The sequence below is a fragment of the Mesoplodon densirostris genome, chromosome 4, assembly GCF_025265405.1.
Source record: "Mesoplodon densirostris isolate mMesDen1 chromosome 4, mMesDen1 primary haplotype, whole genome shotgun sequence".
NCBI classification, from domain to species: domain Eukaryota; kingdom Metazoa; phylum Chordata; class Mammalia; order Artiodactyla; family Ziphiidae; genus Mesoplodon; species Mesoplodon densirostris.
In genome coordinates, this window is record NC_082664.1 from 59,006,386 (window position 1) to 59,025,265 (window position 18,880).

Sequence of the window (18,880 nt, forward strand, 5' to 3'; positions counted from 1 at the left end):
ACAACCAAAGGGGCTTGTGTCCAAGAGGCCCACAAGGCTATAGAAAACAGTGAAATACTTCTTAACAGGCTATCAGGGACTTACTGTAGTTATCAACCCAGGGCTCAGCACAGAGGGAGAAGACAAAAACTTCCATCTGGGCTTCCCTGGTGGCACAGTGGTTAAGAATCTGCCTGCCAATGCAGGGGACACAGGTTCAAGCCCTGATCCGGGAAGATCCCACATGCTGCAGAGCAACTAAGCCCATGTGCCACAACTACTGAGCCTGAGCTCTAGAGCCCATGAGCCACAACTACTGAGCCCGAGTGCCACAAGAACTGAAGCCTGCACACCTAGAGCCCATGCTCTGCAACAAGAGAAGCCACTGCAATGAGAAGCCCGCACACCACAACAAAGAGTAGCCCCTGCTCGCTGCAACTAGAGAAAAGCCTGCACATCAACAAAGACCCAAGGCAGCCAAAAATAAAAAATAAATTAATTGAAAAAACAAACAAACAAAAAACAAACAAAAAAAAACTACCATCTTTCAGTCTTCCCCTAAAAGTGGTCTATCTCTATACTTTAAAAGCTATTACCTGAGAGTGTGGCATCTTATTTTGTACAAATTTAGGGGTCGACTACAATCCTCCTCAGAGACTGGAAAGGTCTATGGATGTACTTTTCACATTCCTCTTCTGGCCTGCTCCAGGTGCTGATAGCACCCTGGAAGTTGACTGTCCACACCAAGTCTGGCACCCTGACATTTGTGGCTCCTGCCTATAGGATGCACCCCTTAATCATCTGGCTCTAGTGGACAATAGGGCTTGCATTTGCTGGTCCCATGGGACTGTGGCAACAAAGAAAGTTCTAAACCAGCTATCACCTCAGGGTTCAGTGCAGAGGCAGCAGTCAGAAATGCTCATCTCCTGGTCTTTTCCTCCTAAAAGAGTCCTCCTTGCATACATTAAAATCAGCTGCCTGAGGGGAATGCTTCCAATTTTGCACACACTTAGGTTCTGACTGCCTTCCTCTCCAGAGATGGGAAGCTGGTGCTGTCTCCATGTTATCCCTCTGGTCTGATAAATGTTACCAGGGTCCCCCTGGAAGAAATCTGTGCACACTTTTGGCACCCCAGCTTTTGTGACTGCCATCTAGAGAATGTACTCCTCAATCACCTGGCTTTGCTGGCCAGAGGGGCTTGTGTTCACTGGTCCCACAAGTCCGTAAAAACAAACAGTTCTTAACTAGCTGTTCCCCCATGGCTCAGCACAGAAGGAACAGACAGAAACTTCCATCTTCCAGTCTTTTCCTGAAAAAGACCTATTTACATACTTTGAATCCTGTTGCCTGAGGGCCTGGCTTCTAATTTAGTAGTCATCTAGGGACTGACTATGATTTTCCTTGGTTGCCTGGGAAGCAAGCAGACACTCTCTCCACACTCACCTTGTAGCCTTCTTCAAATCACGTACATTTCCACGGGAGTTTGTGTATGCATTGGTTGTTTATCATTTGCAGCTGCTACCCAAGGGAAAAACCCCTGGGTCTAATGGCAGTGAGACTGCATTAGCTTGTCTAACACGACTTTAGCAAACAAATAAAGAAAAATTCTGAACAAGCAAGGGCTCATTACAAAAGAGACCGAAACACCCATCTCCCAGTCTTCCCTTAAAAGATTTCTTTGTATACTTTAAAAGCTGCTGCTTAAGGGTCTGGCTTCTAATGAAACTGTAACAAGGGGCTGATGAGAAACTCCCCTTTGGGACACTGACAGGTCTTAGCACACCCCCAACTACTCAGAGTCACTAAAAACAAAGCAGTGACTTGGACAATCACATAGATTTGAGAGACAACCAAGAGATCAGGTCAGGCTGAACAGTAAGGTACATCTCCCACAAAAAGCCACTCTGTTAAAAAAAAAGTGAGTTGCTGTTTTATCTAATGAGTGGAAACCAATATAGAGAATCAAGGAAAATGAAGAAATAGAGGACAATGATCCTAACAAATAAAATAAGATTAAACTCTAGAAAAAAACCTCAGTGAAACAGAAATAAGTAATTTACCTGAAAAATAATTCAAAATAATGGTCATAAAGATGCTCACTGAAATCAGGAGAACACTGCATGAACAAAGTGAGATTTCAACAAAGAAGTAGAAAATATAAGAAAGTATATTAATAGTTGAAGAATACAATAACTAAAAAATTCAATAAAGGGGTCCAACATACTAAATTACGTGGAAGAAAAGATCACCAAACACAGACAGGGCAGTGGGCTTATCTGCTCAGAAAAGAAAAACAAATGAATGAAAAAGAGTAAAGATAAAGTAAGGGACTTTGAGATATCAACAAACAAGCCAATATATGCATTACAGATAAAAGAGAAGAAAAGAGATAAAAGGGGGCAGAGATTACTCAAATAAGTAATGGCTGGAAACTTCCCTAGCCTGGAGAAAGAGATATCCAGATCAAGGATAACCAGAGTTACAATTAAGATGAATCTAAAGGTACACACACCAAGACACATTACAATGATATTGCCAAAATATAAAGACAAGGAGAGAGTCTTAAAAGCAGCAAGAGAAAAACAACTTGTTACATACAAGGGAACCCCATTAAGACTATCAGCAAATTTTTCAACAGAAACTTTGCAGGCCAGAGGGAGTGTCATGGTATATTTAAAGGACAGAAATGCAAACAACCAACCAAACAAACAAACAAAAAGTACCACTGCCAGGCAAGAATACTCTTCCCAGCAAACCTATCTTTCAGCATTAAAACATAGGTAAAGAATTTTCCTAATCATAGTTGAAGGATGTTATCGCTATGATGCCAGCCTTACAAGAAATGTTAAAGAGAGGTATTCAAGCTGAAATAAAAGACATGGATTAGTAGCAAGAAAACATATGAAAATGTAAATCTCACTAATAAAGTAAATACATAGTGAAATCCAGAATACCTCAATTCTACAATGGTGGTGGGTAAAACACTTATAACTCAACAATAAAGGCTAAAACTTAAAGTATTAAAATAACTATAATTACAACAATTTGTTAATGGATACACAAGGTAAAAATGTAAATTGTGACATTAAAAAAAATAAAACATGGGGAAGGATAGTAAAACTAGAGTTTTAGCATGTGTTCAAAGCTAAGTCACTAACAGTTAAAAATAGACCATTATAAATATAAGATGTTTTATGTACGCCCAGTATAATTAAAACCAAAAACCTATAGTAGTTACACAAAAGATAAAGAAATCTAAGCATACTACTACAGAAAATCAAATCAAAAACAGAGAGAACAGAGACGAAGAGACACGTAACTGCAAAACAAAAACAAAAACCCAGAAAACAATTACAAAATGGTAACAGTAAGTTCATATCAATCAATAACTATATGCAAATAGATGAAATTCTCCAATCAAAATACACAGAGGGGAGAGGTCCTTCAAGATGGCAGAGGAATAAGATGTGCAGATCACCTTCCTCCACACAAATAAATAAAAAATACAACTACATGTGGAACAACTATTACAGAACACCTACTGAACGCTGGCAGAAGACCTCAGATTTCCCAAAAGGCAAGAAATTCCCCACGTACCTGATTAAGGAAAAAGAAAAAAGAAAAAACAGAGACAAAAGAATAGGGACGGGACCTGCACCAGTGGGAGAAAGCTGTGAAGGAGGAAAAGTTTCCACACACTAGGAAGCCTCTTCACTGGTGGAAATGAGGGGTGGGTGGGGGTGAAGCTTCAGAGCCATAGAGGAGAGCACAGCAACAGGGGTGCAGAGGGCAAAGCGGAGAGATTCCCGCAGAGAGGATTGGTGCTGACCAGCACTCACTAGACTGAGAGGCTTGCCAGCTCACCTGCCAGGGCAGGTGGTGGCTGGGAGCTGATGCTCAGGCTTCGGAGGTAAGATCCCAGGGAGAGGACCGGGGTTGGCTGTGTGAACATAGACTCAAGGGGGCTAGTGTGCAAAGCTAACTTGGAGGGAGTCCAGGAAAAAGTCTGGACCTGCCAAAGAGTCAACAGATCATTGTTTCGAGGTGTGCAAGGAGAGGAGATTCAGAGCACCGCCTAAACAAGCTCCAGGGACGGGCGTAAGCCACGGTTATCAGTGCGGACCCCACAGACAGGCATGAAATGCTAATGCTGCTGCTGCAGCCACCAAGAAGCCTGTGTGCAAGCACAGGTAACTATCAACACTTCCCTTCCTGGGAGCCTGTGCAGTCCGCCACTGCCAGGGTCCCATGATCCAGGGACAACTTTCCCCGGAGAACACATGGTGCACCTCAGGCTGTGGCAAAGTCATGCTGGCCTCTGCTGGCACAGGAGTGCCCCACATTCCATACCCCTCCCTCTCCCTGGCCTGAGTGAGCCAGAGACTCCTAATCAGCTACTCCTTTAACCCGCTCCTGTCTGGGCGAAGAACAGACGTCAGAGGGCGACCTACATGCCAAGGCCAGGGCAAATACAAAGCTGAACCCCAGGAGCTGTGCAAACAAAGAAGAGAAAGGAAAATTTCTTCATGCAGCTTCAGGAGAAGTGAAGTAAATCTCCACAATCAACTTGATGTACCCTGCACCTGTGGAATACCTGAATAGACAAATAATCATTCCAAAATTGAGGCAGTGGACATTGGGAGCAACTGTAGACTTGAGGTTTGCTGTATACGACTGATTAATTTCTGATTTTTATGTTTATATTAGTATAGTTTTAACCCTTGTTATCATTTGTGGATTTGGTTATTGGTTCAGTAGCTCTCTTCCTGTTTTTTATTACTTTTTTCATTTTAATAACTTTACTTTATTTAATTAATTAATTTTTTTTCTCTTCTTTCTTCTTTTCTACCTTTTCTTCTGAGCTGTGGGACAGACTGGATCTTGGTGCTCCAACCAGGTATTAGGCCCGAGACTCTGAGGTGGGAAAGATGAGTTCAGGACACTGGACCACCAGAGACCTCCCAGCCACATGTAATATGAATCAGTGAGAGCACTCCCAGAGGTCTCTATCTCAACACTAAGACCCAGCTCAACTCAAAGACCAGAAGGATACAGTGCTGTACACCCAATGGCAAACAACTAGCAAGATAGAAACATAACCTCACCCATTAGCAGAGAGGCTGGCTAAAATCAAAATCAGTTCACAGACACCCCAAAACAAACCACCAGATGCAGTACTGCTCACCAGAAAGGCAAGATCCACAAGAACACAGGCACCAGTTCCCTCCACCAGCAAGCCTACACAACCCACTGAAGCAACCTTACCAACTGCGTGCAGATACCAAAGACAACAGGAACTATGAACATGCAGCCTGCAAAAAGGAGACCCCAAACACAATAAGTTAAGAAAAATGAGAAGACAGAGAAATACACAGCAGATGAATGAGCAAGGTAAAAACCCACCAGACCAAACAAATGAAGAGGAAATAGGCAGTCTACCCTGAAAAAGAATTCAGGGTAATGATGGTAAGGATGATTCAAAATCTTGGAAATAGAATAGAGAAAATACAAGAAACATTTAACAAGGAACTGGAAGAACTAAAGAGCAAAGAAACAATGATGAACAACACAGTAAATGAAAATAAAAGTTCTCTGGAAGGAATCAATAGCAGAATAACTGAGGCATAAGAATGGATAAGTGACCTGGAAGATAAAAAAATGGAAATAACTACTGCAGAGCAGAATAAAGAAAAAAGAATGAAAAGAATTGAGTACAGTCTAAGAGACCTCTGAGACAACATTAAAAGCACCAACATTTGAATTATAGGGGTCCCAGAAAAAGAAAGGGACTGAGAAAATATCTGAAGAGATTATAGTTGAAATCTTCCCTAATATGGGAAAGGAAATAGTCAATCAAGTCCAGGATGCACAGAGAGTCTCATACAGGATAAGTCCAAGGAGAAACACTTGCCAGACACATATTAATCAAACTATCAAAAATTAAATAAAAAGAAAATTATTAAAAGCATCAAGGGAAAAGCAATAAATAATATACAAGGGAATCCCCATAAGGTTATCAGTTGATATTTCAGCAGAAATTCTGCAAGCCAGAAGGGAGTGGCAGGACATATTTAAAGTAATGAAAGGGAAAAACCTACCACCAAGATTACTCTACCCAGCAAGGATCTCATTCAGTTTCAACGGGGAAATTAAAAACTTTACAGACAAGAAAAAGCTAAGAGAATTCAGCACCACCAAACCAGCTTTACAACAAATGCTAAAGGAACCTCTCTAGTCAGGAAACACAAGAGAAGGAAAAGACCTACAATAACAAACTCAAAACAATTAAGAAAATGGTAATAGGAACATATATATTGATAATTACCTTATATGTAAATGGATTAAATGCTCCAAACAAAAGAATAGACAGGCTCAATGGATATGAAAACAAGACCCATATATATGCTGTCTACAAGAGACCCATTTCAGACCTAGGGACACATATAGACTGAAAGTGAGGGGATGGAAAAAGATATTCTATGCAAATGGAAAACAAAAGAAAACTGAGGTAGCAATTTTCATATCAGACAAAATAGACTTTAAAATAAAGACTATTACAAGAGACAAAAAAGGACACTACTTAATGATCAAGGGATCAATCCAAGAAGAAGATATAACACTTGTAAATATTTATGCACCCAACATAGGGGCACTTCAGCTCAGTATATAAGGCAAAAGTTAACAGTCATAAAGGGGGAAACTGACCATACCACAATAGTGGTAGGAAACTTTAACACCCCATATTCACCAATGGACAGATCATCCAAAATGAAAATAAATAAGGAAATACCAGCTTTAAATGACACATTAAACAAGATGGACTTAACGGATATTTATAGGACAATCCATCCAAAAACAACAGAATACACTTTCTTCTCAAGTACTCATGGAACATTCTCCAGGATAGATCATATCTTCGGTTACAAAGCAAGCCTTGGTAAATTTAAGAAAATTAAAGTTGTAACAAGTATCTTTCCCAAACACAACGCTATTAGACTAGTATCAATTACAGGAAGATATCTATAAAAAATACAAACAGATGGAGGCTAAATAATATACTACTAAATAACCGAGAGATCATTGAAAAAATCAAAGAGGAAATCAAAAAATACCTAGAAAAAAATGATGATGAAAACATGACAACCTAAAACCTACGGGATGCAGCAAAAGCAGTTCTCAGGGGGAAGTTTATAGCAATAAAATCCTACCCCAAGAAACAAGAAAAATCTCAAAAAAACAACTTAACCTTACACCTAAAGCAATTAGAGAAAAAACAAAAAAATCCCAAAGTTAGCAGAAGGAAAGAAATCATAAAGAACTAATCAGAAATAAATGAAAAAGAAATGAAGGAAATGATAGCAAATATCAATAAAAATAAAAGCTCGTTCTTTGAGAAGATAAACAAAATTGATAAACCATTAGCCAGACTCATCAAGAAAAAAAGGGAGAAGATTCAAATCAACAAAATTAGAAATGATAAAGGAGAAGTAACAACTGACACAGCAGAAATACAAAGGATCATGAGAGATTCCTACAAGCACCTATATGCCAATAAAATGGACAACCTGGAAGAAATGGATGAATTCATAGACAAGTACAACCTTCCAATACTGAACCAGGAAGAAATAGAAAATATAAACAGACCAATCAGAAACACTGAAATTGAGACTGTGATTAAAAATCTTCCAACTAACAAATGCCCTAGACCAGATGGCCTCACAGTTGAATTCTATCAAACGTTTAGAAAAGAGCTAACACCTATCCTTCTCAAACTCTGCCAAAATATAGCAGAGGGGGGAACACTCCCAAACTCATTCTACGAGGCCACCATCACCCTGATACAAAAACCAAAGATGTCACAAAAAAAGAAAACTACAGGCCAATATCACTGATGAACATACATGCAAAATCTTCAACAAAATACTAGCAAACAGAGCCCAACAGCACAGTAAAGAATCATACACCATGATCTAGTGGGGTTATCCCAGGAATGAAACAGTCTTCAAAATATGCATCAATTAATGTGATACACCATATTAACAAACTGAAGGGTAAAAACCATGTGATCATCTCAATATGTGCAGAAAAAGCTCTGAACAAAATTCAACACCCATTTATGATAAAAACTCTCCAGAAAGTAGGCATAGAGGGAACTTACCTCAACATAATACCATATATGGTATGGTTTTATTAGCATATATAGCCATATATGACAAACCCAACCAACATCATTCTCAATGGTGAAAAATTGAAACCATTACCACTAAGATCAGAAACAAGACAAGGTTGCCCACTCTCACCACTATTATTCAACATAGTTTTGGAAGTTTTAGCCACAACAATCAGAGAAAAAAAGAAGTAAAAGGAACACAAATTGGAAAAGAAGAAAAGCTTCATCTGTTTGCAGATGACATGATACTATACACAGAGAATCCCAAAGATGCTAGAAGAAAACTACTAGAGCTAATCACTGAATTTGGTAAAGTAGCAGGATACAAAATTAATGCACAGAAATCTCTTGCATTCCTATACACGAATGATGAAAAATCTGAAAGAGCAATTAAGGAAACACTCCCATTTAACACTGCAACAAAAAGAATAAAATACCTAGGAATAAACCTACCTAAGGAGACAAAATACATGTATGCAGAAAACTATAAGACACTGATGAAAGAAATAAAGATGATACAAACAGATGGAGAGACATACCATGTTCTTGGATGAGCAGAATCAACATTGTGAAAATGACTATACTACCCAAAGCAATCTACAGATTCAATGTAATCCCAATGAAACTACTAATGTCATTTTTCACAGAAGTAGGACAAAAAATTTTACAATTTGTATGGAAAGACAAAAGACCTCGAATAGCCAAAGTTATCTTGAGAAAGAAAAGCGCACCTGAAGGAATCAGGCTCCCTGACTTCAGACTACACTACAAAGATACAGTAATCAAGACAGTATAGTACTGGCACAAAAACAGAAATATAGATCAATGGAACAGGATAAAAAGCCCAGAGATAAACCCACACACATATGGTGACCTTATCTTTGATAAAGGAGGCAAGAATATACAATGGAGAAAAGATAGCCTCTTCAATAAATGGTGCTGAGAAAACTGGACAGCTACATGTAAAAGAATGAAATTAGAACACTTCCTAACAGCACACACAAAAAATAAATTCAAAATGGATTAAAGACCTTAATATAAGGCCAGACACTATAAAACTCTTAGAGGAAAACATAGACAAAACACTCTATGACATAAATCACAGCAAGATCTTTTTGACCCACCTCCTAGAGAAATGGAAATAAAAACAAAAATAAACAAATGGGACCAAATGAAACTTAAAAGCTTTTTCAAAACAAAGAAAACCAAAAACAAAACGAGAAGACAGCCCTCAGAATGAGAGAAAATATTTGCAAATGAAGCAACTGCCAAAGGATTAATGCCAAAATAAACAAGCAGCTCATGCAGCTCAACATCAAAAACCAAACAATTCAATCCAAAAACGGTCAGAAGACCTAAATAGACATTTCTCCAAAGAAGATATACTGATTGCCAATAAAAACTGAAAGGATGCCCAACATCACTAATCATTAGAGAAATGCAAATCAAAACTACAATGAGATATCACCTCACACCAGTCAGAGAGACCATCATCAAGAAATCTACAAACAATAAATCTTGGAGAGGGTGTGGAGAAAAGTGAACCCTCTTACATTGTTGGTGGGAATGTAAATTGATACAGCCACTATGGAAAACAGTATGGAGGTTACTTAGAAAACTAAAAATGGAACTACCATACGACCCAGCAATCCCATTACTAGGCATATTCCCTGAGAAAACCATAATTCAAAAAGAGTCATGTACCACAGTGCTTCTTGCAGCACTATTTATAATAATCAGGACACAGAAACAACCTAAGTGTCCATCGACAGACGAATGGATAAAGAAGATGTGGCACATATATACAATGTAGTATTACTCAGCTATAAAAAGAAATGAACTTGAGTTATTTGTATTGAGGTGGATGGACCTAGAGTTGGTCATACAGAGTGAAAGTAAGTCAGAAAGAGTAAAACAAATACCATATGCTGACACATATATATGGAATCTAAAAAAAAAAAAAAAAAGAAAGGTTCTGAAGAACCTAGGGACAGGACAGGAATAAAGATGCAGGCATAGAGAATGGACTTGAGGACACAGGGAGGGGTAAGAGTAAGCTGGTCCGAAGTGAGAGAGTGTCATAGACATATATACACTACCAAATGTAAAATATATAGCTAGTGGGAAGCAGCTGCATACCACAGAGAAATGAGCTCAGTGCTTTGTGACCACCTAGAGGGGTGGGATAGGGAGGGTGGGAGGGAGGCACAAGAGGGAGGAGATATGGGGATATATGTATATGTATAGCTGATTCACTTTGTTAAACAGCAGAAACTAATACAACATTGTAAAGCAATTATACTCCAATAAAGATGGTAAAAAAATACATAATGTGGCTGATGGATATAAAAAGAAGACCCTATTATATATTGTCTACAAAAGATTCACTTCAGCTCTAAGGACACACCGGACTAAAAGTGAAGGAATGGCAAAGATATTCCAAGCAAATGGAAACCAAAAGAAAGCTGAGATAGCTATACCTGTATTATTCAAAATAGATTTAGAGTCCAAGGCTGTAATAAGAGACAAAGAAGGGCATTACATAATGATAACATAGTGAGTCCAACAAGAGAATATAACATTTGTAAATATGTATGTACCCAACACAGGAAAAATCAAATATATAGAGCAAATATTAACAAACCTAAAGGAAGAAGTAGACAGGAATACAGTAGTGGTAGGAGACTTCAATACCAAACTTTCAGTACTGTATATGTCCCCAAACAGAAAATCAATAAGGAAACATTGGACTTAAACAGTACATTAGACCAGATGGACTTAATAGACATTATAGTACATTCCATCCAACAGTGGCAGAATATACATTCTTCTCAAGGGCAAATTGATCATTCTCCAAGATGGCTCATATTTAGGCCATCAAACAAGGTTTAATAATTTAAGAATACTTAAATCATGTCAAGTATCTTTTCTGAACATAATTGTATGAAACTAGAAATTAATTACAAGAAGGAAAACTGAAAATTCACAGATATGGGGAGATTAAACAACATTCTACCAAACCATCAATGGATGAAAAAACAAATTAAAAGAGAAATCACAAATATTTTTGATACAAATGAAAATGGAATTATAGTTTATAAAACCTAAATATTAAAAGACAACACTAAAATTAGAAAATCGTTAAAGTGAATGGTGTATCAAATGTGCTGCTTCAAACTTATGGGGTACAGGTAAGCTATACACACAGGGATATTTATAACATTAAAGAAATAGAGGTATACCTTTCTTTCCCAAAGTCTGCCTTAACCTACTTAGCTTTTATGTAATACCTACATTAATAACAACTTTTTTCATAAAAGTGACAATCCTCTTTGAGTTTCTTTCTACGAAAACAGATACTATCGTGGAGCTTTCCTAATAGCCAAGGAGCATAACGCAAACTTTCAGAAAGAGGGAATACTTTTCGCTTTACGCCCTTTCAGCTTACCAAACGTTTCATGGGAACACTCTACTTTCTAATAGTGAGGGAAACCTGTGTATTAGAAAAGAAGGCTGAACTCAGTGGAATAAATGTGCACCTCAATAAGCTGGTAAACAACTCTTAATACATTATAAATATAGAAATTAGAACAAAGAAAATAAGAATAAAAGAAATTAATAAAATTGAAAGCAAATGTCTGTTAGAGAAAATCATTTTAGTTACAACTAAATCTTTAAAAGTATTTTTAAAATATCATAATAAGCTTTGTGAATACTGGTCACCAATAAAAATAGGAACAAATGGCCATGTGATGAGTTAAAAAAAAAGGGGGGGATATCACTCTAGATTCCAAAGAAATTACATTGATAAGAAGAATATCTTTTAAACAATTTTATGCTGATTTAACAACTTTGGTAAAATTCTACTTGCCAAACTGACATGAGACAAATTTAAAACCTGAAGGGCCATTTATGTAATAAAAGTGTGTAGAAAAGTATGGGTTTTATTATGACTTATTATGTGAATCATAATTTACTAGTGAATTCTTCAAAGAATAGAGAATAGAAAATGATTGAACACTCCCAGTTTATTTATTAGATCAGCATAAATTTGATCTTAAATCCTGAAAATGCCAATTGGAAAACCATATAACAAAGACTGTAACAAGTTTCTCTATCTCCTGATCATAAATAAAAATAAAAAACATCTAAGCCCAATATAAGCAAACTGAATCCAGCAATGCATCAAATGCATAACACATCTTGATTCAGTTACATTTTATCTAGGAAGGCTCAATTTATTTAATATTTTAAAATGCATTGTAGTAATATATAGAATTAACAGAATAAAGGAGAACAATCAAGATTATTCCATGATTATTTTATTTCTGATTACTTAAGAATTATTTGATAAACACTTTCCATTTATGATTTTAAAATCTTTCATCTGACCAGGAATATAAGGGAAATTATTCAGTCTCCTTTTAAAAAATCTACAAAGACCTTAGAGCAAATATCTTTTATTTCTGAAATATTTGAAACCTATCTTGGTGAAATCATAAAAGAAGGATGCTCAACATCATGATTTTCATGAAATACTTTGCCAGAATAATAAATAATAATTGATGAAGCATGTTCTAAAACTCTAAAAAGAAACTTTTGATATTGTTGAGATTCAAGAAAATCTGAATCTAAGTAGGGAATATGCCATGCTCATGGGTTTAAAGAATCACTATTGTAAAGCTGTCACTTCTCTCTGTATGAATATACAGATTCAGTGTGATCCCACTAAGATGTTGTTGATAACGTTCTGGGTTATTTTAGTGAAAATTGACAATATACTTCTAACATATATATGGAAATGTAAAGAGCCAAGAAGAGCCAAGCAAGTATGGAAAAATCAAAGTTGGAGTAATCACATATCAGAAATCTAGTACTATTATCAAACTACAGCAAGTAAAACAGTGCTGTAATAATAAAAGGAGGGACAGAAAGATCAATGCAACAAAATGTAGAATCCTGAAATAAACACACAAATATGTAGTCAACTGATTTGTATGTAAGCTGATGCTACAGAGCAGTGGGACAAATTTTTTTTCAATTAGTTCTGATTTAACTGGATATCCAGCTGGATAAAAATGAAGCTTGAATCTTACCTATGCCATATTAAAAATAAATTCCAGATGATGTTTTAACTATGAAAGATAACACAAAATCTTCCAGAAGATAATGATGAATACGTTCATTAACTTGAGGAGGGAAAACGTCATTTAAACATGATGCAAAATTTATTTGCAATAAGAAGAAAAATCAATAAATTGGACTACTACTTGAATTATAAAGTTCTCTGTTAGTTAAAAAAGACCCTGACAAGGTTGGAAAGATAAGCCACAGTGCAGGATAAGTCTTTTGCAATACACATGGCCAACAAAAGCCTCAACATAAACAAATGTGCAAAAGACTAACAGGCCAGGAGGATATCTAGATGGTTAACTTTATTAGAGATAATTATTGATTAGAGAAATATAAATTTAACCACAGTGAGACACCCCTACTTACCCACTAGAATGGCAAAAAATTTTAAAGAGTGGTAAAAACCAAGTATTGTTGAGACTATGGAGAAACAGTTTTTTGTATACTGCTGCTGGCAGTGCAATTTGTTACAACCACTTTGGAAAAATTGCTTGGCAATATATATTAAACTTTAATACATACATATGCTATTACCCAGGAGTTCTCCTTTTGAAATATACCTTACAGAAATTGTTTACATGTGCACAACTTATCTACTGTGGTAGAAATCAAAACAGTTGTTACTTTTTAGAGGAAGACTTAAAAGGATGATTCTGGTGTCCAGTTCATATTCTATTTGCTGGGTGATAGTTGTTTGCTTTGTAACAATTCAATTTACATTTATCAAGAAAAAGGAGATTAAAACTTAAGAGACATTAAATACATGCAGTGTGTGGAATTTGGGTCATAATTTGAACAAATCAGCTATTAAACATTTATTAGATAATCAGGGTAACTAGAATAATAACTAAATTTAAACATAGTAAAGAGATGTTAATTTTTAAAGAGTGAAAAGGGTACTATGTACTTTTAAGGGTTTTTTTTTTAACTTTTGGAGAGCATACTAAAATAATTCAGGTTGAAATCATGTGATTCTTGCATTTTCCAAAGTAATTCAGTTGAGGAGTTGGAGTGGTAGGGGGTAGAGAGGACAAAAGATTGGACAAGAGTTGGTAATTGATGAAACTTCTTATTTACAAGGAGGTTCATTATCATTCTATAATTTTATATGTATTTTAAATGTATCATAATAAATTACAAACAAAACAAATATGAAGAAATGACATCAACAACAATAAAACTAAATTTTGGAAAATTATAATCTTAAATTTGTGCCTACCAGGAAAGTTTCCTAGGTAGAATTTTCCAAATGGAAAATTTACACTTGAGGGATTCTTTTTATTCTTATGGCTATATTTCATACTTAATTCCATTTTTATTTTTTGGATATACTCAATATTTGTATAGAGTTAGGGTAGTCTGACAGATGTACTGAAGAAGTTTGATATGCCAGTCAATAGTCTGTAGGCTTTGGTTCAGACACTACTGCAGCCACCTTAAAGGGAGCAGTAAAAACTGTACTATTTTGTCAAGTCTCAAAGCAATACTTTCAAATATCATTAGCACTGGCTACAACAACTACCTGGCATATATTCCCTCGACTCTCGAGAAAAGGCATTCACAACTTAGGTTAGGCATTTAATCTTTTTATAGCAGCTCCAGATTATAGCAGCTCCAGAGACAGGGAACACTAAAGTGTGTTGTAATATTTTCTAAACCTCAGCTGCAAAAGCTATCAAACCAGCATCCCTATGAGGATTCAGTTTACAGATAATCCTAAAACGAACGGCAGATGCGTAGCCTCCCTTTGTGTCTCACTTGTTTAGCTGGGAAAAACAGACCACCAATGTGAAAAATCATGAAAGAAAAATTCAAACTCTTATTTTGAACCAATAGATACAGAAAGGTACAATTACTTGAAACTGAAAAATGGGCAGATTTAGATTATGAAAGACAGATTGCTGATCCCTGAGAGAGAGATAAGCAAAGGAGTGAAGTTCTTAAAGAAGAGAGGACAGTGGGGAGAACCAGCAGAACTGACCTTTGTTAGCAGAAGAAAGATTTCAATAACTAGAGTAAACAAGCAGATTATAAGAATAGATATATTTAAGACTGTGGAATTAATGGTGTGAAGATAATTTTCCATCTAGCTGCTTTTTTTTCCTCAATGATTTGTGAGGCTGAGAGTAAGACAGATTGATAAAGTACCACAGTGTACAGGTTGTTTGCTTCCCCCCCTTCCCACTTCAGTCACTACTTAATGTATCTCAGAGTATCAGCTGTAACTCTAAGTTTGCAGGAAAAAAATGATGGGTGATATTCATATTAGGGTTGTGGGTAGGCTGTTCAGTGGAAAGGGCCTTATACCACAAAAATCAATGCATCAGCAAGTTTTATTCTGTACATTTCACCTAAAAATGCAGAAGAACATTTTAAGACTACAAGTGCTGAGATAAACTAAAGGCAGGTGGTTTAGGGGTTCTGAAAATCACAGCACAAACTATTGAAAAAACTGAAGGTTTATTTTTACAGGAATTTAGATCAAAAGAGAGCTCAGGAACACTTTCATGAAAGAATATCTTTGTTCTAGCTGCCCTCATAGAGGTAACATTATCAGCCAGTGATGTGCATTCAGTTGTATCAATTCACTATTTGTATTGACATATATCTTCTTAAAAGTAGATAGAAATAAAATAACAACTATATTCAACATAAATAATTCATAAGCTTAAATCCAAATTTTTTCACCTAATCATTGGGTTAATCATTGGATTTTAGTTCAGCAAGAGAGGAAATTTAGTCTGCCTTCTCATTAAACAGAAGAAGAAACAAGGGTAGAGATGAGTGAATTTTACAGGTGCACAAAAGTAAAAGATGAAGTCTGAGGTCTAAGGTTTTTTGAGCCTCACACTCATGTTCATTCCCAAACTACAATATTTAAGTCTAAAATGGAAAGAGAGGAAGTGTATAGAGTTAAGGCATTTTTATTCAATCTTCACCAGGAATCAAAAGGTCTGGTCTGGTTCTTACTTGCTCTGCTCTAGTTTTGTACATCTTACAGAAGAGGAGAAACTCTTTTTTAAAATATTTTTATTGAGGTATACTTGATATTCAAAGAAGTACAGCATATATTTAATGTGTACAATTTGATGAGTTTAGATATATGCAAACTCCTACGATATCATCATCACAATCAAGGTAATAGACCTAGTAATCATTTCCAAAAGTTCCTTGTATCTCTCTTATATTGTATATGGTAAGAACCCTCTTAATAGATCTTTAAGAACATAATACAGTATTGTTAAATACATGCAAAATGTTATACAGCAGATCTCTAGAATTTATTCATCATGATAACTGAAACTGAAACTTTACACCCATTGAAGGATGACTCCCTGTTTTCTCCTACCCCAACCCCTGAGTTCAACCCCTCTGCTTCTGAGTCTACTTTAGATACCTCATATAAATGGAATTATGAAGTATTTGTCCTTCTGTAACTTGCTTACTTCACTTAGCATAAAGTCCTCCAGGTTCATAATTGGTCCTAATTACTAAACTTTGCTCTTTGAAGTTCAGTATAACATATTGTACAAATAGGGGTTACATTACACAACTAAATATTTGGATATATTACATAAGAATAATTGAAAAACTTCTTTAAAATATCCACATTTGTTTTACATCAGAATTGAAGTGTTTCAGTTGATAGTATTTCATTTTTGGAAAACACAATTTAATTTGTGTTCTTATATCAATATTTCTAGCTTTTGTATAACATCCAAATACACTTTCAAAAAATTCCCAAACTTCACGAATTGATACTCTGTACCCTTTTAATATGTTTCTCTTTGCAAGTTTGTACTTATTATTTAGCTTATAAAAGTGAATCAATCATAGAATAAAGACATAAACTACCACACTATTGAGATTTCGGGAAACAAATGCTTCACAAACAAGAATTAATGAATTAAATTTCACAGGAAGTAGCCTCTGCTAGAATTTCATTATCTTTTTGAAAAATACTTTTCCGTCTTCAGGGAGGAAAAAAGCATATTAGAAAAAAAAGCATTATGCATTATGCTAAGTGAAATAAGACAGGTAGACAGACAAATACCTTATGATCTCTCTTTAAATTTTTTAAAAAAGTCATAGATACAGATTGGTGGATGCAAGAGGGGGGGTGGGGAGTGGGAGGTGGGAGAAATGAGCAAACTGGGTTTTTGGTTATTGTTTATGTCAACTGAATAAAATTTTAAAATATATGTATTAGTAAGCAGTGTCATAAGAATGACAAGATCAATTATAGAAATGGCAAGTATGGAACGAATTCCAGAACCTCCATTACTTCCAACAAATATTTATTCCCAGTACGTTCAATGTGCCAGGCACTCTATCAGGTTTTGGGGACACAACAGTGAATAAAACAGAAGTTCTTTTTCCATAGTGATTATTATATAGAGGAGGAAGAGACACAATAATCAAAAATTAACTAAAATATATGGCTCCCCCAAACATATTAAGCATAATAAACTATTTCTTTACTCAATGGACACAATACATAGTATTTAATCAGATAGCATTTGTGGTTCAATCATTGTAACACAATAACATGCTTGAGCCTAGGTAACCTGCAGTTCTGACAAACATAGTCCTGCAGGTTTTCAGCATCCTTCAAATATATCTGGGTCCCAGCTATAGTGTTATATCATCAGGTGGCAGTTGTCCATTCCAGTTTAAATACTGATTGGGAAGACTCTGAGTGAGGTTACCTTATAATATATTCTTAAAGCATGAAAAATTTTTATAATGGAAGGGTGAAAAGTGGTACTATTAATAATTTTTTACCAAGACAACTAACATAATCCAGGACTCTATACAAATCTACAGTCACTCTAATTCTTTCCTGAGATTGACTAGTATATCTAGAGTAGCTGGTGTGATTCCAGAAATCTCTAAATCTCTTCAAGATAGGAAACCTATTTAGAAAGCCCTATCCTCGGAGATTAGGCCAGAGGAGTTTGGGGGCTATGGGGACTCAACAGATTTCCAAGGAAAGGTTGCCTGTCATTTTCCAGGTGGGTCTGTTTATCTTATTCATTAGTCCTCTACTTTGAAAATGGAGCTTCCCTGGTGGTCACAGTGGTTAAGAATCTGCCTGCCAATGCAGGGGACATGGGTTTGAGCCCTGGTCTGGGAAGATTCCACATGCCATGGAGCAACTAAGCCTGTGTGCCACAACTACTGAGCCTGTGCTCTAGAGCCGGCAAGCCACAACTACTGAAGCCTGCATGCCTAGAGCCCATGCTCCACAACAAAGAGAAACCACTGCAATGTGAAGCCCGCTCACCGCAACAAAGTAGCCCCCACTCGCTGCAACTAGAGAAAGCCTGCACACAGCAGCGAAGACCCAATGCAGCCAAAAATAAATAAATAAATAAAATTTAAGAAAACCCCAAAAAACAGAAAACAGACAAAAGTCAGTTGTCAAACTCTAGTCACGTTACTTGAATTCACATTATTATAACATATTATAGTATTATTAAATGTAATGGGAAAATATGGAAAAAGAAATCAATAAAGGAGATAGAGAGTTGTGTTGTCTAATATCAAATATTTTCACCACACAAGAACTGCAGGAGGTGAGCAGTCCAGTCAGGT

General features: G+C 36.2%; 1 pseudogene; it reads left to right on the forward strand.

Moving 5' to 3' along the window:
* The first annotated feature begins 2,800 nt into the window (after positions 1-2,800).
* Positions 2,801-18,880, forward strand: part of LOC132488072 (U2 small nuclear ribonucleoprotein A'-like) — a 31,357-nt pseudogene continuing 15,277 nt past the window's right edge.